This window comes from Rhynchophorus ferrugineus, unplaced genomic scaffold, assembly GCF_030347505.1.
Source record: "Rhynchophorus ferrugineus isolate W39M unplaced genomic scaffold, kcgeb_rfMv2 rfM4, whole genome shotgun sequence".
Classification (NCBI taxonomy): Eukaryota; Metazoa; Arthropoda; class Insecta; order Coleoptera; family Curculionidae; genus Rhynchophorus; species Rhynchophorus ferrugineus.
Window position 1 is genome coordinate 314,195 of NW_027472583.1, and position 26,249 is coordinate 340,443.

The 26,249-nt window shown below is 28.8% G+C and overlaps 1 protein-coding gene across 1 annotated transcript in view; it reads right to left on the bottom strand.

Annotated features, from left to right (window-relative positions):
* The window catches only part of LOC143196431 (ras-related and estrogen-regulated growth inhibitor), a 45,169-nt gene extending 20,738 nt beyond the window's left edge, over positions 1-24,431 (bottom strand). Inside the window, exons 1-2 of the mRNA XM_076404105.1 lie at positions 24,252-24,431; positions 22,904-22,956 (exon numbers count right to left, since the gene is read on the bottom strand). The gene's annotated coding sequence lies outside the window, so the exon portion shown is untranslated. The remainder of the gene's footprint in view (positions 1-22,903; positions 22,957-24,251) is intronic.
* Between the last annotated feature and the right edge of the window lie 1,818 nt (positions 24,432-26,249).

The following is a 26,249-nucleotide window of genomic DNA, read 5'->3' on the forward strand; positions in this document are numbered from 1 at the left end:
CGAGAAAACGATTGAAATTTCGTGCGTGTCTTTTTGCGAAAATTTTCATTGTGTGTATATATGAATGGTCCTAAAAATAGGATCATGGCTCTATTATTGGTCTTGATAATATTGGGGGACGACTCATCGTGCGATAAATCAAAGGTGAGTTCGGACTTGCGGACGATGCGGAATCTAATAACGCGAGATGTAAATGTTTGTTTTGATGTCGAGAAAAAAATAATTAGGTAAATATGTTCGGATGAAAAACACGTACTACGAATGTGAACTTGCAATGTTAAACAGTCGATAAAATCAGATAAGTTACCTCTAATAACTTATCTGAATGACAGACACTTTAGACCCTGTTCCCAGATGTGTTCTTCCACTTGCCATTATTCACAAATATTACAATATTCACAAATAATTTACTGAAAGGCATAAAAGATAATATAATGAAGAAACCATAAATTACTTTTTTGATTTGGTATGATATTTAATAACAGTGCGGGTAAAAAGTAATTTTTTCTGGTTAAACTACAACTCCGTCAATGTAAAAACTCTAAGACACTAACTCGAAATAATCTCTAATACACACTTCGAAGGAAGAAAACAGAATAAATTTTGAGTGAGAAAATATTACTATTATTGACTATTATTCTTCAAATACATCATAATATAATTTCACTGAATAAGTATTACTACTTAAAAGCCAGTGTTAGTTAAACCATTTATAACTAAAGAACGACTGGACTGATTTTAATGATCTCTGATTTAGGTAATTGGATTAATTTCCGCCCCGAATAGCAGAATAATATATGAAAAGTACACGAAAAAAAATTATACAGAACATTTATAAGTTTTAAAGCTCCTCCATATTCCGCAATTAACAGCTCACGGCATGCAAGCTCATCGCTTATTTGTAATAATTGATCTCCACTGATAAAAAATATTCCCGAATATCTTTATTAACCACCAATATATATATATACAAATATATTAATAACAGTCAATGAATATTGTGTTATCTTTTTGTTAAATTTAATTAAGGATTTTATTAACATGATAAAATGAATTAAACAACATTAAGTTCAATAATTTATTATGATAATATATAAGGAAAATAAATATCAATAAAAGTACTTAAATCAACTATTTCAATGTCCAGCAAGACTTAAAATTTATATTGGTGGTTAATAAAGATATTCGGGAATATTTTTTATCATATATATATATATATATATATATATATATATATATATATATATATATATATATATATATATAATCTGTTTAAAACGTCGATTCTATTCTTCTTCAATGTAATTACACCCAACCGCCAACGGGGCATCTAAATTTCAAAGAAATTTAAATAATATTGAGAAAGTTTGGTGAGTTTTTGGGTAGGTAATAATTTTGGTATATTTAAATATAATTAATTTTATTTGAAATATTATTTCTCCTAAATAATTTCGTATATGTAACATCCTATCATAAAAACCATTCTTCATGTTAAAACGATATATAAATTAGCTTGTAAAACATAAACAAAAAAATCAAATTATTTCTTTTTTCGCCTATTGTTAAATCTAAACTAAACACTATACAGTTGTTATCGTCTCAATGGAAGCACATTAAGTAATCAGTTTAAAAATGTTTTGATTAAATAAAGATGATTAATATTATCGCAACGCATTAGATTAAATTACTTTAAAACCTTTTAAAGTTGAGAGAATGAATGGTATTTTGTTAACTAATTAATTAATCCAAATTGGAAGGAGAAACTCTTGTGAAGTTTGGCAGGGTACGTTATTATCTTAACAGCAACAAAGAAGGTTGTTTACTGAAGAGATAAAACCGACTTAGTGTAATTAAACAATACATAAATTGGTTAAATTATCGTTAATTGATTCTACTAATATCGTTAATTGAGGAACCATATTTATTTCTACGGAATGTTTTATCTATCTTTTTCTTTTTCTTAAAACAACAAGTATCATAAATCATTATTATTGAAATTATTCTATTGCTATATATTTTTAATCCTTTTCCACAATTTTTATTATATACTGATATGATTATAGTCACTTTTCAGCTTTATGGTTTCTGTTTCAACTTGAATACACCCATTCTACTAAATTCATGGAATCTATTGTAATAGTTTCTCTTTGCAGCATCTATTATCTCTTCGCTTGATGCAAACCATTCCACCTTTTGAAATATGAGAAAAACCTTAAGAACCAGCTAAATATGGGGAATAGAATTTTAAGTGATTGCTTTTTGAATTATGTTAATAAGCTTTTTTTAACTGAGAATTTGTTAATGAATCATAGTAATGACCTGTTTATCATTTGTTCCCTAATTTGACGTTTGTCCGAATTCTAAACTCTTACTTTAATAATTAAATATTCAATATTGCTCTAAATTTTTTTTCTAGTCATCCCTGGTGATTAAAAATTTAATTAGCCCTGTAACTGAGTTAATCATAATTCCCCTTCCAATTTCAGGAGATTTCGTTTTAGCTATCACGGCCTCGTTGTTTAATAATTGACGCCAATTAAACGGCAAAAATGTTTCAGTGAATTCGAATTATTTTCGTATTTAAATGTGTTTAATGTAATTTCAGATAATTCTAGCATTTCTTTATCTTGTAAAAAAATGCAATATAAATGTATTTATAATTTAACAAAATATAGCACAATGATATGGGAGTAATCTCTCTTGTTTGTGAAGATGTTTATGTATAGCATCGGTTCTTTTGTATGGCTCATTCTATTATACTTTTTAGGATTTAAAAAACAAAAACTTCAACACAGTGTTCAAGTCTTCATCTGGTTTAGGATATACCTCCACATTTATAAATGAAGCAATTCACTTTAAATATTATTATTTAAATATATTGTCCTATAATAATCTAATTTATTTTTAAGTGATTAAACCAATTAATTAAAGTACTGTATAGCTCTAACTTAACATACTAGCTGTATAGTTTAATTACCATTACAAACATGAGTATGTTTACCATAGTAATAATTCTAAAATGAGAATGTATTTTTTATTTTTTCCCTTTTACTCTATTCGTTCTCTATGAAAGTAAGAATCATTAGAGTAAAGGACGAGAAAAGTGGATTACCTAACAAGCCATCCAACTCTAATTTACTAACATAATTTACTGAGAGCAACAAATTACGTCAAACTTTAGGAAACGGTTTGGTTATGGCACACCGCACTAACAAACTTATTTAATATACGTGTATATTATGCTTGCCCTTTCATGCCCAAAGAACACGTGATGAATTATTTTTAGAGATATAATAAAAAATTGTTATATAAGTTATTAGCGTTATACAAATAATATTGTTCTTAATACAGAGTTTTTCAATGAAAGTGGTCAATATTAAAATGGAATGATGAATGCTATGCGCAAGGTGTTATTTTTATTTTATTTTTTATTCGCAAGGTTCATGTGTGCCATTATGTTTGAAATATAAAGCTTCTCGTGGTGACATGAATCCAGTTTGGATTGATTGATATTTGACAGTGTCTGCTTAACTTGTTTTCATTATGCTGTCATTGAAATCAAACAATCATAACAAGTCAATTGTGCAAGAATTATTTTGACCAAATAAGAAATATATAGAACGAAACGGAACTTCAGCAGTATCCACCTCATATTGCGATGTTGCCGATTACAAGCAATCTAGAACTAGAATCCAATCATATATTGACGCTGAAACCGGATGAATTTCTAGACATCACTGAGTTGTTTATATCGGATATAAAGATTACTAGATTTGTTTCTCATCGATCAAGAATTATAAGATTATATTAAAAGGCGAATAGCTTTGCTTTGTTATCGTAAGGTTTACATAATGATCCATAAATTATATTTGTTATCACAAATATAACAAACAATTTTAATATTAAATATTTTGTAAGATGTTTATAGTAAGTTCTTTACATTACTTTGTGATGCAATGTTTATAAATGATATTGCATGAATTGATGATAATATAATATTATTAATTTCTAAATTGTATTTGTTATTCTATATATCGCTTATTCCTATTTTCCTATAATAAACATTATGTTAAAATTAAATATTTTTATAAAGCTAAAGTTATAAGTTCTTGGTATTAGTTTTGACAGGTCATAGATGACATTAGTACCAATAAACTTATCAAAATTTCAACTTGAATTTAAAGAGATATTTTATGTTAATTTTTGAATATAAGAAAAGATATACTTTATATTGTATTCTTGAAATATACATATGTTCCTATGGACTAGTTATTACCAAACATAATCCCAATATTACTTAAAAATATTCTTATAAAAAGTTACTATACGTTTATATAAAAGTTATTTCTATCCATGAAGTCATACGACACATATGGATATTACAAATAAGCAGAATGCTTTAAAATAATGTCGACTCCGTACTGAATAAAACAAAAATAAAGTTTTCCAATAACCACCAAAAATGCTATTCTTATTCTCTTATTGCGAAAAACGCAATACGTGCCAAATGCTCGGTCTGAACCCAATTTTAGTTTGTCCATTTGTCAATAAATAAAATTACGTTTTTCGACAAAGATTCTTTTAATCGAAATCCAAGGTTTCATGATGAAATACAATACGTTAGATTTTAGGCGCAAAAACCAATTTGTCTTTTAGTTTGCATCTTACTAATATGAAATTGCTGAATAAAACCAACGTTAATAATCACAAAATTATATTATACACCCAACTAAACCATGTCTATCGACGGTAAATAATTGATTAGGTCTTGAGTGCCTGTCAAAATATGTGCCCTTACCTTGTGTGCCTATATACTGTTCAATATGTGTCTCCTCTCAGTCTAAAACATATATCCCAAATTTAGATGTAAGGTTCCTGGCGAGATATTATCTACCTTTTTAATTTTCTCCCCTTTTCAATGCAATTTTAACTCAAAAAAATCAGATTGCTCCTCAGAAAAGAGCGTGATAATATCTCCCCTGCAGGGCTGACTGTTCTCGGCTATAAAAATAAACCTAATTTTTAAATTTGAACAAGTTTCCAAACGCCCAATAAATCTGATTTATTCCCGTTTTCCTTTTTAATTTCAGGCGTGTTGACTCAAGGTATATAAAAAAATACGAATGTTTTTGTGGTAAATTAATTTTACTGGATCTCAAAGAAAAACATATATTAATAAATTTGCATTTATTGTGTAAATGTTTTCAAACAAATTCATTCTCAAGATGATAGTCAAATATTATTTATAGCGATAATAAATTATTTATAAACTCAAACAAGTTAATTGTACTATAAAACTGATGTATTGGGCAGAATGGACATAATCTGGGGGTTTATTTTTTATTTGCGAGCAATATTTTATTATCTTTTTTTAAGTACTAATTATACTGCCTTACAATGAAAATTTATCAGATTTTCGCGAAAAAATAACTATAACACATACCAAGTAGGTCTTATTTTAGAGATATATGTTATATGATATTTTGTTTTTTGTATTTTACATTTTCAGTTTGTTCGAAATTCGTTTGTCACATTAATGGAATTCTTGTTGTAATTGCAGAATATTGTGTTTTAGAGTAAATTTCATTTTTGTGAATTTAATCGACAATTTTTGTTAGAAATATGAAACACCTATTTTGAAGATAGATCACTAGCAATATTTTGATATGAAAACAGAGAACAAGGATACATTATAGACCTCATATATATTTACTTACAACTTATGTTCAATTATATTGGGATTTGACTTTTACCGTGCCTAAGATTTGATGAGAGCCTACAAACTGCTATTTTACCTTAATTCCACCTACCAAAGATGAATTGTCAATAAAAAAAGAACTTTCTTCTACTATTCTCATATTATTCTCTACTATTGAACATTAATCTGAAGAGATTTTACAAGCGATTGAAAGGCCCCCGTTGTAGCAAAAGATGATGATGCTAAAGGGATAATTACACACTAATAATTTTTTTGAGTCCTTTATGCTATTTTTTTACGATGTTCAATATTCAATTTTTTAAAATGCTTTGGCAGGTAAATTTTAAAATGTTTTAGACTAAGATAGAAATAAAACTTTGAATATACTCTTACGAAAGATGAAAAGTTAAAACAGCCTCTGATTTTTGGTTCTACTAATCTAAGGTCAACTGATTCTAAACATATAGAATATTTAGGGTTTCGGTGAATTTGAAACAAATGATAAATCGAAACGGTTGTGGTTGGTACGATTGCAATCTGGTACGGCTGTTGATATCTTCCGGTCCTACAGATACCGTTGCTTCATCGTCGCTTTGGCACTTGAATGTGGTCCATCGACGACGTTGAAAACAAGTTATTTTTCGGACAGGGCTCCCGTAATCGACGCTGTGGGAGGATCGATTGTTCGACGACGTGGTAGCTTATTTTGTTCGACGACGAGATGTTGGCAATTCTGGTACCTCGGCGAAGACATGACGAGTCTACGGTGACTGCAATCGGTACCTAGCTTCTGGAGCTGCTCTGTGACTAATCCGTAGTCACATACGTTACGGTAATTCAGAAAATACAAATAACGATGGTATCCGACCGAAGCTGCCCAAAGCCTTTCAATTCAAAATGTCTACCATTATGATGGAGACGGCGAGCGAAGGAAGACATTGTGATTTAAACATAGTCCCAAAAGAAATGTTTAGCCAAGACGCTGATAATTAAACAGTGATGTAAAAATCTCTAAGAGTTCAAAAGATTGTGAAAGAAATAAAATTTTGACAAAAAATTTAAAAAAAATGAATTGGAAATAATGAAAATAACGGATGGCAGCGGTGTTACCTGGAGACGAGGCTTGGGCAGCCGATGGTGGCACGTCTCAACCAAACGATGGTCGGGTACTGAATGACTCAAAATACCCTTCAATAACATCCCAGATAAAAGTCTCGGGGTTGCCAGCTATTCGTTATCGGGTTCTAGTTGGCGCTCATCAACATCTGGGATTATATATCTAAAAATCACCCTAATTGGAGAGCACTTTTTCAAAATCCTATTTTGCTAATTCTCATTCTAGCTAATAAATTTAATTGGGTTGTTTACCTTTACTAAGAGAAATTTCGTTCGGGAAGTTAATACGTTTACTATCATCCATTATTAGAACCCATTTTGGTATCAGTATAAAAGCACCTTAACTGAAAATTTCGTTATTTTCTACTAACAAAGCTTGAAAAGTAATATAAACTTTTCCAATAAGGTCAAAGGCGGCCCTGTGATTTGTATCCCCGATGTGATAAATGTGTTTCCATTCCAAGGAAAGTTCAATAAATCGGTAGTTGACAGTACTTAAGCCGAAAAGAATCCTTTCGATATTGGAAAACGTCAATTATATCCAGTTTAGTATGCTTTTACGTCTCTTATATCCCCTATTACAAAGATAACTAAACCAAATAATTAAGAATAGAGTGTTAAATGAAACATATAGTCACTTTCATTATAAAATTTATACTGATGAGATAATATAATTTCGCTTTTTTAATATGTTGTTCAAAGAGAATCTATTTATATAAACACTTATTAAGAACCATTTTAATTGATGAACTTGAGAGAACTTTTGAAATGTCTATAGGAAAAAATGAACTAAATAATTTTTGATATTAAGACCGGAGTTTTGCAAAGACATAAAATACGGTAAATGAATCAGAGTTCCCAGCCAGTCTGTTCGGTTTCTTTTGGTACTTGATATCTTTATATCAAGAATATTATGTGGACTGATATATGAGTATAAAACCAAATATCAGAAAAAACATTGCATTGTGATTTTTTAATTAATATTATAAAAATATTGTCCATTATCATTATTCTGGTAGTGTCTTGGAACCATTCTTATATCTTCTCTCCACTGCTGATATCCTAATAACAATAGAAACATTTATTGGAACATTTACCGACGACATACAAAAAAGTACAAGTAGCAGTGAACAAGATGGACTGTAATTTTAGTAGCTCCAAATTTGTCCATGCTAATTTTGTGTTGCGACAAAATCACAAAAAAACTAATTATATTAATTAACGGATGTCCTATTTCTCAAACAGAATCAGCAAAATATATCAGCATCAATCACGATAGCACGTTTGGACAAAAACCTATTTGGACTTATAGGGTTCAAAAAGAGTTTGGAGTAAAACAACGAAACAACTGGTAATCTACCGCTGACAAAATGGAGCTCTTCCATTAGTTTTTAATGATTATCGCTACGTAACCAACGAAGAACCGCGCTATGACTTCGAAATCAAATTCAAACATGAAATAACGTTATTAAATTGCAGCGATGTGGAAGCAATAAAGCTACTGGACAACATGCAGGAAATCAAAAGATAAAGCCAATTAAGCCACATGAACTTGTATAGTGAATATACATATTTTCATGGTTCAAAATTATTTCTGGTTATCAACTAACAAAAATTATTGAACAACTTAATATTATTCTCTTAGCAATTCACAATATTTTTCCAAGATTTGCCAAGATTTACTAAATCATCTCGGTTTTATTGTCTTCACTTTACCTTGAAACGTTTTGTTCTGGAAAATCTGTTTCATACATCTTCATTTCTCAATAGGTAATAAAAATTTAATTGACCGTTAAAACTGAACTGAAACACCAATGCCAACGACTATTTTTGAGAATTATTTTTCTCACTGTTAACAATACGATTTCCTCGAGGTCTCAATTGTAATGTCCGGTAATCAATAAATCGAACATGAAAGTAGGAAAAACGCGTATTATTGGTTTTATCCAGCTTCCTTCGCAGACGTATACAATATAAACACAGACGTTCTGTGTTATTTGGTGTGGTAATACCAAAAATAATAATGAAAATCTCTCTCTTTTTAATTTTTCGATGTCAAATACAAATTTGCTGGATGACGGAAATGCTGATACTTTTTTGTCTATTATTCTTGGAATATGAAACTTACGAAAATCTCAATATACTTTTATAAAAGCTAACTATAAAACTCATTTTTTGATACTGTATCACTACACTAAATGAGAAAAAATCAAGAATGAATCTCTAGAGATTTGGGTCCAGTATTCATAAGTTGATGTTTAATCACAGTTTCGAAGCAGAGATGAACATATAGCAGGAGTAAAAGGTTTCGATAATTCGAAAAGTTTCGATATCATATCTTAGATATCACATCATTAAAGAAGTTTATAGTAAGTTTGTGGGTAATGTGAAAACATTAAACTATAGACTTATCAAGAAGCGGTACCAGGAACAAAAGAATATCAACCAGAACAAGAAAAGGGAACGCACCAAATACGCACTTTAAAAATTTAATATTATTGTTACTCAAAATTGTAACATACAGATATAAAATTCAAATTGCAGTATGGAATCAAATTGCACTCTCACTCTTCTCAAATGAACACTCTCTTTACGTCTAATTTTACATCATTCAAACCTTTAGTATAATATAATTTTGTTCATTTTTTTATTCCTCAATTAGTGTGTCACAAATATGTTTTTTCATTAATCTCCTAGAACGTCATTAATCTGCCCGTGGGCAATAATTATTATTATGTGATTTCTATTATATAATATAACTACCCTGCCATATAGAAGATCACTTCAGTAAGTGATTTATTGTACAACTTATAATCTAAATCTAATTCTAGATACTATTCTAACTTAGTTAACTTAGTCTCTCCTAACTTATTCTCACATCTCTCATATTAAATCTCACTCTATGTGTCTATTAACCAGTTCGTATGGTAGTTTGCGTTTGAGCCTACGCGCTTCACTGTCATCGCGCACATTTAACTGTTTGGCGATTGCATTGGGATGCACTAATAGTCTTTCAGAGTACTTCGCACTAACACTCCGAATTACACTCGTTATGAGTTCTATAGGGATATCGCGCTAAATCAGTTCGTAGGACACATAATATGGGGCATGGACGATGACTCGCAACACTTTATTCTGGAACCTCTGGAATCACAAATATGATACACATTTTTTGTTACATTAATCTATTTTTACCAACTACGGTTTATATAAAATGAACATACGTGGATTCCGAATCACAGTATTCAACCTACAAATTAGCAATCTAAAGACCATCTATCTACTTTTCGAGTTTTACACTCTCCACAAACATAAATTACATATATGCTCTAAATCAAGAGAACATAAGAAGAAAATACATATATTACGTATATTACATTAATCCAACATACAACAAATAAAGGTAGAATGTTTTTAAAATGATTACTATTAAATATTACGCACTTAAACGCAAAATGTATTGATTCTGCTATAACTGTTGTTCATCAAAAACATAATAATGAAAAAAGTATGGCTAGCATCCATTGTTCGGAAAAAAAGAATACATATCATATTAAATGTCTTTTCCCATTATATTTGACGTGATTTTATCATCAAGCCACATAACAATAAAGAACCTGACACGTACAAAACACTCTGGAAGTGCGACAAATTAGAACAAAAAATAACAGAACAATGTGAAACAATTCATTCGTTTTGTTGTTTTGTTACATATATGTTTACAGACCTACAAAATTATTCTATAGAATATAAATATTTCATTTTTACATTAATAGTTAAATTAATGTTCAGACGCAATTTAATTAATATTATATCAAGAAGTTTGAATATTTAGATATAATAAAAAGGAACTTAAAAGAAATATTGAAATTAAAAAAGTAGCACTGCTAGTAAATAAAACTGAGAATATATAAGTTTATACTATTTAATGCATTTAAGAACTGCGTTAACATCATAATATTAATTAGTAATTGAATATTGTTAATGTATGTAACAACATTTATATAATTCATCTTATCAAGAACAAGAAATTATAATAATAAATAAATATACAATATACAAAAGTTAATAAACAGCATAAATGTTCAGACCTTCTCCTTTTACTCCTGATGATATCTTAAATTATGGTTTTGTTATATTTGACACAAGATATGTTTCTTATTAGATGTCTCGACATTACATTTTAAAGGTGACCTGAATATTTACGCAACGTTGCTTTCTTTGTATACAGAAGATAATAATGCAAGAGAATCTAAATTAGAGATCTAAAAATTCGGATTATATTAAAATGTTATACCAAGAAATATTTATATAAATGATTTGATCCAAATATGCAATATAATTATACGTAATTTAAAAAACAACGTTAAATATTTTTGTTAATAAATATATAATGTTTATATACATCGAAATATTTGATATCTGATTTTTGGTATAATTATAATTATGTTAGTATAGATCATATCTAGCCTCCAGTGACTAGTTTTGAGATCTGTAAGGAGTCGAGTAAAGCAACTTGGGCTGAAATAAAGGACAAATTTTCGAAGGTGGTCAACAATATATTATATTCTACAACAATTATATAATTAAGAATAAAAATTATGTTTACTTAAAACGGAAAATACGATATGAAACAATAAATTTCATTATAACAGAAAATAATTATGTAACAATCATAGAATGGTCTCCATATGTTCTAGCATATAACAAATGGAAATAAAATTACTATACTCTCGAAATAAATTCTGTGTAATAATATATTACTTTGATTTCTACCCAAACCTATCATTAACATGATTTTTGCCTTTGACAGTTTCCATGCCATCAAATTATATTGTCGTGCTTCTTAGATAGTATAAATTTACACATATATATTACAGTATAATATGAATACTGTCTGATTTTAAACAATAAAAAAATTAACGTAATGCAAGTAAAATTAATTCATTCAATACTGAGAATGAAAATAATTGGGCTTCATTGTGAAACGACATTATTACATTAAAAGACAAATTGTTATAAAGTTTTTAAGAAAAATATTTTGCATGTATTATGGCAAATACATCTTCGTTCTAATCAATTCTTATAGATACTATTTAGAACCAAGATAATTTATTAAAAATAGCTGTTGATAATGGTCAAATTTTTTCTAAAATTTATTTTATGACTTTTTGTCAACAGGAAAATCTCCAGGGTATTATTTTTCCTCGTCCTTATAAATTAACTTATCCTCAACCTAATATTTAAATGACGTCAGATATTTTGTTCTACCGTTGACCGATAGATGGTACTTACTGAAATTACTGCACAATCTAGTATATATTCGCACAGTTACGTTCTGAATAATGTAAAACCGATAATACCAATCACACGTAAAATACAGGACAACTGAATTGGTAATTTTGACAATTATGCATCCGCGTAGATCAAGTTCGCTTTGTAATTCTGCTATGCACTTCAGTCGGCAAATTTTCTAAAATTCCAAGCCAATATTGTTCAATCTAGTGGAATTCAACGACATATTGAGGTACTCAATTTCAATAAATAAAAAATGAATAGTACGTATATAATAATTTTCATAATATATTAGATGCAGTATTCAATTTTTTCGAAATTTAAATTTTAATTAAAACCCTTAATAAGAATGGGAATTCTCTATTATATTCGATCTCTACTAATGTCCGATAATGTAATTATGTCAATCTCTACTAATAATCTAGATATTATCAGGGCCATTAGATTCTGAGTCCTTCGAAAGTTCCATGATATGAGAGAAACAATCAAATGTATGGAGAAAAAAGCGTGCCATTAATCTCTGTCAAAGCTCCAAAAAACATTAATGGAGAAGATGACAGACGATTTAATATCAAGAATGTAATCTCTCCTACTTTGCTACAATATCATGTCTTCTTTTGTTACAATTTGTAACAAAAGAAGATCTAGCCAAAAACAAACAGCATAGTGATCCGAGGAAGTAAGAATCGAATTAAAACAAAGGAAAATCAGAAAAAAATATCTGAATAAAAATCAGCCGAAAACCACGAAGTAGATAGCAAGCAGACCAACAGTAAAATTAATTTTATAAAAATAAGTACGATAAACTGTAATACCTCAAAAGAGTCAGAGGTGTAATAAAGACGGGCAGAATGAGATGTAGAGATATAAGAAAAGATATAAGAAAGCAACAAGAACTACTGAATTACACAATACCAAACTAAACAACGAGACTTTAAAAAAGAGATTATAAAAAATTCTTCCTAAATTATTAATTTTAGCGTGTGTCAGCTTAATGAACTGGTTTCAAGTTTAATTGTTGTCAATTGCCCGAAACTGTACACAAGACGACGTTATTTAATTTGCATATTTGCGAAAAATATAGATGACGTTATTTTGATCGGATTATGAATAACATTCTCTATAAATAGATTAACGGTGTAAAGACATTTATGAGTTAGAAAGAAGCGCGAAGGATACTTTTATATGTAACTAGCGACCCGCCCCGGCTTCGCACGGGTGCAATGCTGATACTAAATTAAATACACTACAGAAAAAATATGAACGCTGTATATAAAAACATAGCGGCCCGCTCCGACTTTGCACGGGTATAAAATATATATGCCTATGTCACTCAATGAAAACATGATTAAAATCGATCCAGTATTTTTGGTTCATTCATTACTGCCCTTGGCCTGCACGCATTAAATTTGGAGTAAAACAATTCCTCTTCCCCTATACTTACTATGAAGATTTCCTGCTATCTTTGGAATATCTAAATTCATACAATTTTTATTACATTACACATTTTTAAACGCAAATTTTAAATTTGTAATATCTCCGAAAATATTTGTTTAATTTACATGCTGTAAGGAACCATATTGATCTATATTAATTGCACACTGTATTTAAGGTACTTAATTCGATAAGGATTAATGCCGTATTGCTTAAAATAGCTTCGTAAATAAGCCATTTTCTCACGTAAAAAGTAAACAATAAAAATGGTTAATGTGGGTTATCCCTAAAAGATAAACATATACCATCGCGGACTTTTTTGTAGACCTTTTTATGGTGTACAATACTGTAGTACATTAATTTGATCTAACTCGTAGGGTTAGGCAGCGTTTTTGCTAATTGCTAAATAAGCCTAAAAAATAGGTTAATTTACCTTTAATACGTTAGAAACCTCTAAAATTAGCAATGTTGCCTTAGTATATTATGCATGTATTATACATATAAACCTTCCTCTTGAATCACTCTATCTAATGAAAATAACCGCATCAAAATCCGTTGCGTAGTTTTAAAGATTTAAGCGCACATAGGGATATAGGGACAGAAAAGGTGACTTTGTTTTATACTATGTAGTGATGATCAACAGCAACGTGCTTCAATATTTTGACATATAATCTCTTTGAACAGAGAGAAAAATAATTATATGATTTAATCAATATTTGTATCATTAAATTAGAATTAATTTAAATATAGGGAAATATAAATTATCAATTGATTATCAGTTAATATATAAAATTTAATTATATTAGATTGAAGAGGTGTTCTAGTCTAGAAATTCGATTTATTCTCATATTTTCAAAGCTTAACATGGTATTTTTTCAAAGAGGATTTTTTGAAATTATTTTCGAAGATATGGCTGTTTTAGTTACACGGCTTTCATGTTAGTTTCTTGTCAGACATTTCCATGTAATATTATAAGGATGATATTCAGTTTTCAGTCATGTCAATATCAGGATTTTTATGTTCGAACATATAGCAAGTTATGCATATTTTTGATATTTGTATTTTTCGTTTTCTTAGAATAGCCAAAGATACATTTACACTGTCAAAATTGCATCCTTTGTTATCGTATGGATGGAGAAATATATCGAAACCTAATATCTATAAAATCACGTTCAATACGTTTGGAAATGTGCATTTTATATGCCGCTTGGAAATGTTTTCCTATTTAAATCCTATAAATATAGATATAAGTTACAAATACATGGGTTGCCCAGAAAGAAGGAAAAAGGGACTTGACTTATTGTTATAATTTCACTGACATAATGCGACGTTAATATGTAATAAGTAAATAACGAATTCGGGTATTAAATCATTAAAATAATGTATTTGTCAAATTCATTGTGAATTCTAAAGTATATATGCCAGTTCAATAAAACATCCATCAATAATGTCGCAACAAATTTGACTTTTAGTTTACAACGTTTGCCGGTTTATAACCTCTAATTGTTGTCACTAATATTTTTAAGAATTGGACATTTGCAACATGACCAAAACGAATTTTTTACACTGATGCGGTAACATGTTGTGACGCATCAGACAGTATTCTGTCTTTTTTAGCCAGGACAAAATAAGAAGAAAAAATCTGCTCCGAATTTAAAACGAATTTTACATTTTCACAAAATACATTTGGCATTTTATTCGACCATCTTTTATAACATATATTGGCTATTTAATTGGACAGGCTATATGTGATGTTTAAAAGTATTACCTATTATGCCAGTCAAAAGTATCTTACTACTTATCATTTACAATTTAATTTTTTTTCGAAAACGTTCCAAAATGCTGCTATATTAATTTACAATATACAGTTATTCACAAGCAAACTACAAAAAAACATAAACACACATATATTACATATAAATCTATACAAGCATAAATGCGGCGCGTTACTTTCAAGGTCGCGGCTAGGACGGAAGGCCAGAACATTAAAAATCAGTCGAATGAACTAGTAGAACCGAAAATAGTAACTAAAAGTAAACGACTGAAACAGTCGATAGTAAATAGTAATAAAATCAGTCGGACGAAAATAGCGACTGAAAATAGTCGACTGAAAACAGTTACTAGTAAAAACAGTCGAACCAAAAATAGCTACTGAAATAGTCGATAGAAAAAAGCAGTTATTTACTGAACAGTCGATAGTCGATTTCAGTCAATTGTTCCTAACACTAGTAATTACGTTCCCATCAATACGTCATCGCGGTTTTGTTTTTAAACCAACAATGACCACATTGAGCAGCATCGCCATTAAAAAAACAAGAGCTTGTTATAATTAGAACTCGACAAAAATATCTTAAAACCAAAGTGATGTTACATTGCATCAAAAAATAAAAATAATTGGATTCGTTAACCAAAGAGGAATTTTATATATAAAATTTTCAATCAGTTTCATTTAATCGAATTTTTGAATTTTATCTGGCAGTTGGTTTTTGTTGGGGATTAAAATGAACCAACGTGTCAGAGCGAAGGTTTTCAACGCTGACCTACAAAAAAATACCTACAAACCGAAATTAATCAGGCATTGAATGTCAGAGCGAAAATTTGTGGTAAATATTGAAAGTGTGTCCCATAATAAGACCTCACTATATATAGAGGAAATGTCTATGCGTAATAAAAATCTATAAGTAAGTAAAATTTTAATTTACTTCAGTTATTTAACATTCTACCTGTATGTCCAAGTGCAGCGTACAGAGATGAATATAGAAAATTTGTAATATGTTGTTAATTTTAGCGAATTTTAATTATTTAATTTTAATTAATAATTAATCTAACTGCAGTTATTATGATTTTAAAAATCAATTGAAGAATTGTCCTGAGAATAGCTAAAATATCTAAATATGTATGTAGAGCATCCATTTCATAACGGAACAACTAATGTTTTTAAATTTTCGAAACAATAGATCAAAAAGTATTTAATAAACCTCATTTTAATTAGGAAGAAACATGGCTTGATAAGCATTATGTTGAATTTTAATATTACTATTACTAAATGCTCTACCTTAGCACTAAGACCTGTAGCTGATGTTCAACTCTGTCCGGCAGATGGTTGTTTCTTCCAAGACTTTATAGTTACTTGGAAAATAGTTTCAAATAAGTTCCAAAGTAATATGTTGTGAATTCAGATTTTTAAAAATGATGTCGATGTCTAAAGCTTTATATACTTTAAAGTTTTCGTAGAGGGTTACCTCTATATATAACGTCTAGCTATTAAAGATGTAATGTGTCATGTATGATACTACCTTATTTGTTAACCATAACAAATGCTAAAAATTAATTATTAACAGACAAATAAATGTCGAGCAGAATATAAAAATCTTAGTAAACAATATTAAGACGTGTTCCCAGAATTGTATATAATATATATTGAATTTATATACAGTATCTGAAGCCAAATACTCAGTGGTGACATATATTTATATTATGATTTATAAGTCAATTTAAACAAATTATTTTGGCATGATTATATATATTTTTCAATTAAAATTAAAAACGTTATTTATAATTTGAGCTTTGGCAACACTAAGTGTTGTGAGATGTTATCGGACGTTTTGATAGTTTATTTTTGATATTATTATTGATAGTTTAGCATTTTTGGTCCATAACCTTCTTACATTCCTTCATTATTTAAAACCATTTGTTTTGCTTATAGATATAGATATATTAAAGAAGTGTGACTATTAACATGAATTATTATATTAACTTAATAACAAATTATATTTTTTTAGACTCAAGATTTAAATAATATCCCTCGAATATATATATATATATATATATATATATATATATATATATATATATATATTCCGCAAATACATAATATAAGCATTAAGGGCTATTTAATTTACCCCATCTGGCAACTGAATTCATTCACCAAATCCTCTTCAACATTCAGTGAAGACACTTATTAAGCAGCGTTACTGGTAAACCAAAGCAAGTTTGTAATTCAGCCTAATCTGTTTTAATAGCGTTTTGATCACTTAACGTACACAGTAACTAAAAAATTGTGAAAGGTTACACTAAATTAACTTAGTTATTATATTATTTATTTACAGACTAATGATTTGTTAAGCCATTTGATATTTGTTTTTGTGTATGTTCAACTCAAAGGCATTACACACATCTATAAATTCACGAATAGTGTTAAATTTGTTATAAAAGGATAATAAAACATTAACTGTTAAAAAAAACATCTACAGTTCAATGTTTAAGATGTCAATAATGAAATCATCTAAATTATATTACAAACATTCATATTAGAAACAAAATGGCCAAGATACACATTTAATTAAGATTTACTTATTTGAAGGATATTTAAATATCAAAAATCACGTCGCTTCTCAGAATCCGAAGAATCTGAAAAAGTAAATAATTCCGTCTTCGAATCGTCAACAGCATTTACCGGTATTTTATAAGTAAATATTTTACATCATCTCGTTATTTAACAGACGAGATACAATATTACGTATAATGTTGGAGAAAAGGTAATTTCGGCTTTTTCCTATTAGAACAGATAAATAAACACAAACGTAGAAAATGAATACACAGTTAGTTATTGTCATATCAGTTATTTTCGTCATATCTTGCTCCATTACTACGATATCTCAGAAGTTTCAATATAGTACATCTTGTTCCATATTAGCAAGACTGCTTCCGTTTAATTAATAATAATGTAACAGGTCAATTGAAAAGTCCCCGGCCTACCATAGTAAAACATATTTTTTTGGCAAAATTAGTGTTTTTATTCAACATAATTCCCTTCAAGGGTAATACACTGATTATAGCGACCCTCCAACTTTTGGATACCATTTTTGAAATACGATTTGTACTTTGCTTCAAAACAGGCCTCAGTTTCGTCGATCACCTTTTCATTCAACGAAACATTTTTTCCAGCGAGCATTCTTTTGAGATCTGAGAACAGGAAATTGTCGCTGGGGGTCAGGTCTGGAGAATACGGTGGATCTGGAAGCAATTGGAAACCCAATTCATGGATTTTTGACACGGTGCATTGTCTTGGTGAATCAGCAGCAACTTTTTCCTGAATAGGCGGCCGTGTTTCGGCGATTTCGTCCTTAACGGACGGTCCAATAACGCTATGTAGTAGTCGCTGTTGATGGTCCTTCCTATTTCAAGGTAGACAATGAAAATTATTCTAGGCGCATCTCAAAATACAGATGCCATAACCTTGCTAGCCGACTGTTGCGATTTCCCACGCTTTGGAGCGGGTTCATTGTGTGCAGTCCACTCGGATTGGACTTCGGAATGAAATGATGGAGCCATATTTCATCCATTATCACATATCGACGTAAAAACTCGGGTTTATTATGCTTCATCATCTTCAAACACTGCTCCGAATCATAAACTCGTCGTTGTTTTTGGTGAAAAGTGAGCTCGCGCGGCACCCACTTTGTACAGACCTTTCTCATACCCAAATATTCATGCATGATATGATGTACACGTTCAGTTGATATCATTAGAGTGTCTGCTATTTCATTTAGTTTCAATTTACGGTCATTCAAAATCAATTTGTGGATTTTTTTACTGTTTTCGTCGGTAACGACCACTTTTGGCCGTCCATTGCGTTCACCGCCTTCGGTGTTCAATTCACCACGTCTAAACTTAGCACACCAACCCTTGATGGTTGATTTTCATGGGGCAGTGTCCGAAAACTCGGCATCAAGACAAGTTTTTGCTGCAACTGTATTTTTTAGGATCAGGGCTAACTAAAAACATATGGATTTAATTCTAGTAGCGCCATCTATGTGTCAGACCAAGATCCTTTCAATTTACCTGTTATATCTCTACGATGAAATTTTTACTACGATAATGTAATATGAGAATAAGGAGCTGATCTGCATATCCAACATCATTAAAGCAATTAGCAAATGCTTTATTATAAAAGTAAACATTCTACAAATCCATACCGCAAATAATTGCAGCTGCTTTAAAAGCCAAAGCTCTAATTAATATGTAAGTATTGTGTATATGTCAGATATTCATAATAATTTGCCCATCTCCCGTATCACTGGCAAGTGCTTAAAATGTATATGAATAAATTCGCCTTGACAAACATAAGAAAAACGAAATTATTTTTGTCGGGCCCATTATATAACGTTATATAAAGGTTTTCCACTAATTAATTACATTATTAATATATACACCAGAAAATTATGCGGACGATTTTATTATTAGTAGGTAAATTAATAGTACATAATTCAACAAGAACCGTACATAAACGTATAGAATTAAACAAAAATTTCTTATTTTAAGTAACCAAACCCCGTCCCATCCCTAAGTAAATTAACAATCTTCCGAATCCCAATTCTCCATCCAATTTGATCCCAAAACTCTTCAACTTTCCTGGTCAGCATTTTTCCCGGATTGGGAAGTCAAGAGGGTATTTTCTTGATGTTCGCAGGAAACACTTCACATATATAGTAATAAGTTTACATCAGAGGCTGGGTAAATATATCGAGCTCTAGGGATTACATCAGTTATTAACAGTTAATATAAAATATTGAGTTGATATGAAATTAAAGAAACGTAAAAGTGTCCTTTTATTTATTCATTTTATCTTTTTTTTCTATGGTTCGAAAGCAACATTATACTATTAAGAATCAGTTTAGAGAGACCGAACCAAAGGATAGTCCAATTAGGCAAAATCCGGACTACACAATGGATACTTTTAAACCCCCAATCAGTTTTCAGAGCTCAATTTTTGCTGAGCTTCTAAAAATATGTAATGTCTAGCTACAGAGTAAATGGAATTTAACTATGTATGCAATTTTGAAGAAATGTTTGGCGACGTCCAATATCTAGATCATTAGAATCACCTCTTCGATACATTTTTTCGTTTATTTGAATCATTATGCGAAGATACGCGATCTTGTTTGATTGATTCATTAAGTTTATATGGTACGTTTGTTATTTATTTGTTTTGGTCATCATTTTCGTGGCTAAATTATAAGCAAAAGTTCATTATAATGCACCTTCGGTATTAAAAATATTACCGGATATACCGGATTTTTAACTATGTATACAATAGCACACATAGAGCTTTTATTTCTTTTATATGAACATATATTGTTCTTTTTAGAAAATTAACCTATTTTTCACCGAGTTACAATGTTTAAAGTTATCGAGTTGTTACCGAGTTTAAATGGATGATAAATTGGCTAGAATATAAACCCAAAATGCGTTCAAAAGGAACAATATCAATATAATGAAGATAAATTTGGCTACACTGCAAGAAAACTTTTGTCGCAATGTCAGTAAAGCTTTGAATAGTGTTCAACAAATTCTATTGTCCTTTAAAAAACATGCTCGTTACGGTAGCATAAACTTTTAAAGGGTTAATTTATTTAAAAAAATATATTTTAGCCAAGTATGCAAATGTTGTATCTTAAAGCTATTTAAGGCGTATTTATTATATTATTTATGATTTATGCTTCTTTATGACATAAAGCAATAATGCAAATAATGTAACCATTATATAATGTTAGAACAAAATTATCTTTAGTTGGCTCTGTCGATCTTCATTAAATTTAATTGCATCCTAGCTGGGCTTTTCTATTTACTATTAGTCTGATTTAGTCTCCTCTAATCAGGAATTGCTGCTATTTATAACTGTTGCATTCGAGAAATAACATGGAAAAATAAAACAAAGGATTATTTTGCAAGAAAATGTTTTAGTGATTTTGCTTCATTAGTACTATATAGATAAACATCAGTTTTAAAACTACTTTTTACCATACTGCAGTTACTACTGCTTCACGTGGATTACGAACAGTCGTCAGCATTAAGCATACCTTAGAGATCATCCCAGAAGACATAGATCTTACCCAGCCTTGTTACTTGTGTGTTTGGGATAAATTTTCTTGCATTATGGACAATCACAATTATCATTCCCCAACAGCATTCGAACGTTTGACTAATGATATATTTGATCTCGATATTGATCTATTTTTAAGTTTTTGATATTTAGAATTATCTATATGTCTAAATTTTTAAACAAAAGTGTTCACTAAAACCACAGAAATTTTAAACATTTTAAATCCGCAGAGATCCTCGTCAGATTCATAATATTAAGGATACATTCTGTATTTTATCATGTTGGTCATTGTGAAAACTGGAAAAATTATTATTATTTAAGAAATGATAGCAATACAAATTATTCTTACGACACCTGTACAATAAAACAGCCAACTGGCGTCAGCACGTCGTAATGTTTGGATAATTGTAATGTGAAGATATTTGACAACATAGCCCTCCAGTACAAAACAAATAAAATTTTATGGGCTGATTCGGTTACATGACAACATTTGATCTCTTTTTAACTAACAGACTTTATAATTATAAAATAAGAGAGAAAAATCCTCGCCGAGTTTAAAAAAAAACAAAAATTTTATTGGACAGGGTATATCATTGTATTAAAAGTAATTGTAAAGGTTATTAAGATTTTTCTGCGCAAATTTTGTTTAGAATAATATCAATAATATATAATATATATATATATATATATATATATATATATATATATATATATATATATATATATATAATACAATTAGAATAATATTTGCTATGTAAATGCATAGATTTATATAGTTATGTACCGTACCGGATTAAAAGTTAATCTTTCAAAGACTGTTAATTATAAAAAAAAACTATTAATATTACAGACTTTTTACAGTACAGCATTTAAATGATGTGATATTAAACTACGTGGAAGAGCGAAATAAATAAAAATAAGAAAAAAAAACGACCCATTTTCATTTGGGACTATAAGTAAATAAGTTATTCCTCCGTCAAAAAAGGCTGATATATTGATTGTTCTTTATTGGTGATGGAAAATATGTCGAAGATCTCTTATTGGGTTATAGGAATGGAATAATGGAAAAATTAAGGAAACCAGCCATATAATTTAAATTGATGGAATACATGAATAAAATAAGAAAATAAATGATAATTCTTTTATATGTGAGTAGATTTTATTAGATTTTTAAATTTTATTGAATAATATTTATTATTATAATATATATGTAATTTAATAGTTAAGCCAAATATGCTAAATTTTTAAGAAAATATGTCTTTTGAAAATATTGTTCAGTTTTGAAATTATTAATAATATACGAGCTAATTTTTTATTATTATTATTATTATTTTGAAATTTATTTTGATTATTTATGGTACTAGAATAATTTTATTTCAGAATAGTTTCAAAATAGTTAACAAAATTATGATTAAGGAACTAAATTCAAGAAGATTTTTTTATTCAACTCGCATGTTCTTAAATTATGTACTTACCTAATATATATATATCCGGTGGCGATGTAATCACAGAAACTAGGACTTATGACCTAGAAACAAATTATTTTATATAAATACCCATCACTAACCTTAATAAATTGTAACAATTTATGCTATTTCAGCACATGAATTTCATAAAAAAAAAATTAAAATATTTTTCTTCCTCTGTTTAATTTAAATAATATTCTTATTAATTAATAAAGATATCAAATCAATAAAGCCTTTTTTCAACTTTACATTCCTTTTTCTGAAAATTGAGTGGTTCAAAAATGTCAAGAAAATAAAACGAGCATTTGCGACAAATATAAACAAACACCCAACTGGTATGTAGCTCTAAAAATTCCAGAACAAATGTTTCTATTTTCCACTTTATTCTACATATATTACATCTAAGATTTAACTAGCTTTTTCACAGACAAGCATATACAATAAGGACTTTGTCGTTTCAACGTTCGTTTTGCTTTTGCCTCCTAGATCAAATTCAATAATTATATTTATTTATTAGGTATATTACAAAAAAAATAAAACTTTTGTCAAAATAATATGTATTTAATTGAGTAAATAGAATTTATTTTATTTCATTTTATTGTAAGTTAAAATAAGTCTGTAGTATTGATGTAGATGTTAATATCAAATAACAATATAATATTATATTATAAAGTAATGTCTAAAGAATTGTATTATATTGTAACTTTTGCTAGAAGTCTTTATAAGGAGTTTCTTCATCAATTTTCCAAAAAATATAAATATAAACCATACCTAGTTCTACAGAAAAGAAACTAAGGACAATTTTATTCCAGATATACAGAATGTACTCGTTTTCTTCGCTGAAGCAATATGTATTCCAGTTTCCAAGTGTCACGATGATATTTCATATTTTAAACATATATAACAATTTATTTCATATACCTTAAATATACGCGTTCAGCTCAAATTTGCAAGCTTTATTGAAATCCATTAAATAATATTCCAAAAGAATTACATATTATATTTTATGATTTTCGAAGAAACAAAACAGTTTTTTGTATTTATTTTCCTTTAGAACAAGTATTGTGCTTGAACAATTTAATGTAATAATCCAAATGTAATAATATATTATTAACATTAATTATTAATTTAGTATTAATATATTTTTAAAACACTAAAAAGAACAATATATATATATATATATATATATATATATATATATATATATATATATATATATATATATATATATATATATATATATATATATATATATATATATATATATATATATATATATATATATATATATATATATATATATCACACGCAGCAATGCAACAAAACCGTAATTATATACAAATTAATATAAACTCACCAACTATAGAAAAGCAAGTCGACTTTTATCTTGTCATTTTGATCGCGAAAACAGATTCATCGAGTCGACATAAAAAATAAACAAAAGAATCGCAACGCAATGTCAACAAACACGTAACGCGTTTAATTCCGTTCGGATATTTCCAAAGCGCGCGTTTCGATTTTCCCCGTCCTACTGACTACATTTCCCGATATTTCCCGCTTTTTCACAGCTTCCCGTAACAGGCGCACGCGTGGTACTTTTACGTACATAAGTGAAACCACGAAAAAGTGTCATTTTTAAAAAAGAAACCCATTTCGAAAGGACTATTCTCGTAACATAAACATAAAGTTCGTAATGAAATGTCTGAACGTGAATTGTATCCTAAATTATAATGGAAAAACTTATATGATAGAGTATTTCCCGCTATAAATAGACAAGAAAATAAAAAGTTCTTTACATTGTTACATGTTTATACTTGTTGACGTTGTTTATTCTTGTTATGATTTATTCACAATCAATTTTATTTTAAATTTACTACAGTCGTGCTCCAATAGAATTGTGTTATAATAATTTATTTTACTTAATGAATTGAAAACAACCATTTACTATTTTATATTACAACAAACACGAATCATTTATTTTTTATATTAAACTTTTTGAACAAATATTAAGGCCAGCGAGATTCGACCCTAGTACGTTATTGCTAGCGTTGGGAACTATCGACTGAAAACAGTGCAAACAGTCGATAGTCGCAAAACAGTCAAAACAGTCGATAGTCAAAAAACTAGCGACTGAAAATAGTAATTACTATATTCAGTCAAATGCACGGTTTGACTGTTTTTTTTATTCGTGATGTCAGATGAAGATGTACGAACCCTTTCCTGTATAAATTGTGAAAGAGGAAAGGAGGGAGATAATTGCTCTAATAAGTGAAACGGAGATGTACATATTCCTTAATACTAACTTTAACAAAGGAAAGCAAGAAAATAATTTCTGAATACTATTAACAAGCAAATAAATTCATTTTAAACGAAGTAGAAATACTTACTATATTTGAATGTTCTGTGGATCTGTAAAAAGGAATTGAATTTTTTTAAAGAATGAAACAACAGCCCACAAATGTTTTATCATATTTTAATATGTTAATAGCTATTTTTAAATAATATACTATAATAAATACAGACAATACAATAGAACTTAAACAAAACCTAAAAACTAAATATGTACAATAACCATAAATACTAAATAAAAATTAAACATATACCTAATCATAGAAAAAAAAACATGATTTAATTAAAAATGATCACACAATAACTACATATTTTTAACAAAAAAACGAGAAAGTAATCGAAAAATAATAACCAATTATTGCCATAAAAACAGTCAAAAGTGTTTACTAATTATCATTCACAATTTTAATATTTTTACCCTATTACATTAAGAATTTTGAAAAATATCCTTCCAAAATGCTGCTATACTAATATACAACATATTTTTATTAATAAGAACAACGTTAAAAATCAGTCGAATGAAACTAGTAAAACCAAAAGTAGTAAGTAAAAGTACACGACTGAAACAGTTAATAGTAAATAGTAACAAAAACAATCAACTGAAGCAGTCACTGGCAAAAAGTAGTAAAACCAGTCGAACCAAAAATAGCGACTGAAACAGTCGATAGCAAAAAGTAGTCACTTACTAAACAGTCGATAGTCGATTTCAGTCATAATTCCCAACACTAGTTATTGCCATCAAGTTAGACTCTTATGCCGCATGGCTACAGCTTTGAGAACCACGCTGGTTTGATTTTCTGCTTATAGACAAACAAAATTAATACAACGTAATAAAAAGATGGAGAGAAAGTAATTTCGATAGTAAAGAACTTCAAAATCGTGTAACTCTAGTAACACTTGTTCAAGCCAAACAAAACATTCAATTTGGTGTGAAATAAAAATTATAAATATAGAAAAATTAACATCATAAGTAAAGAAAATAAATAAAATGTTATGTAACAAAAGT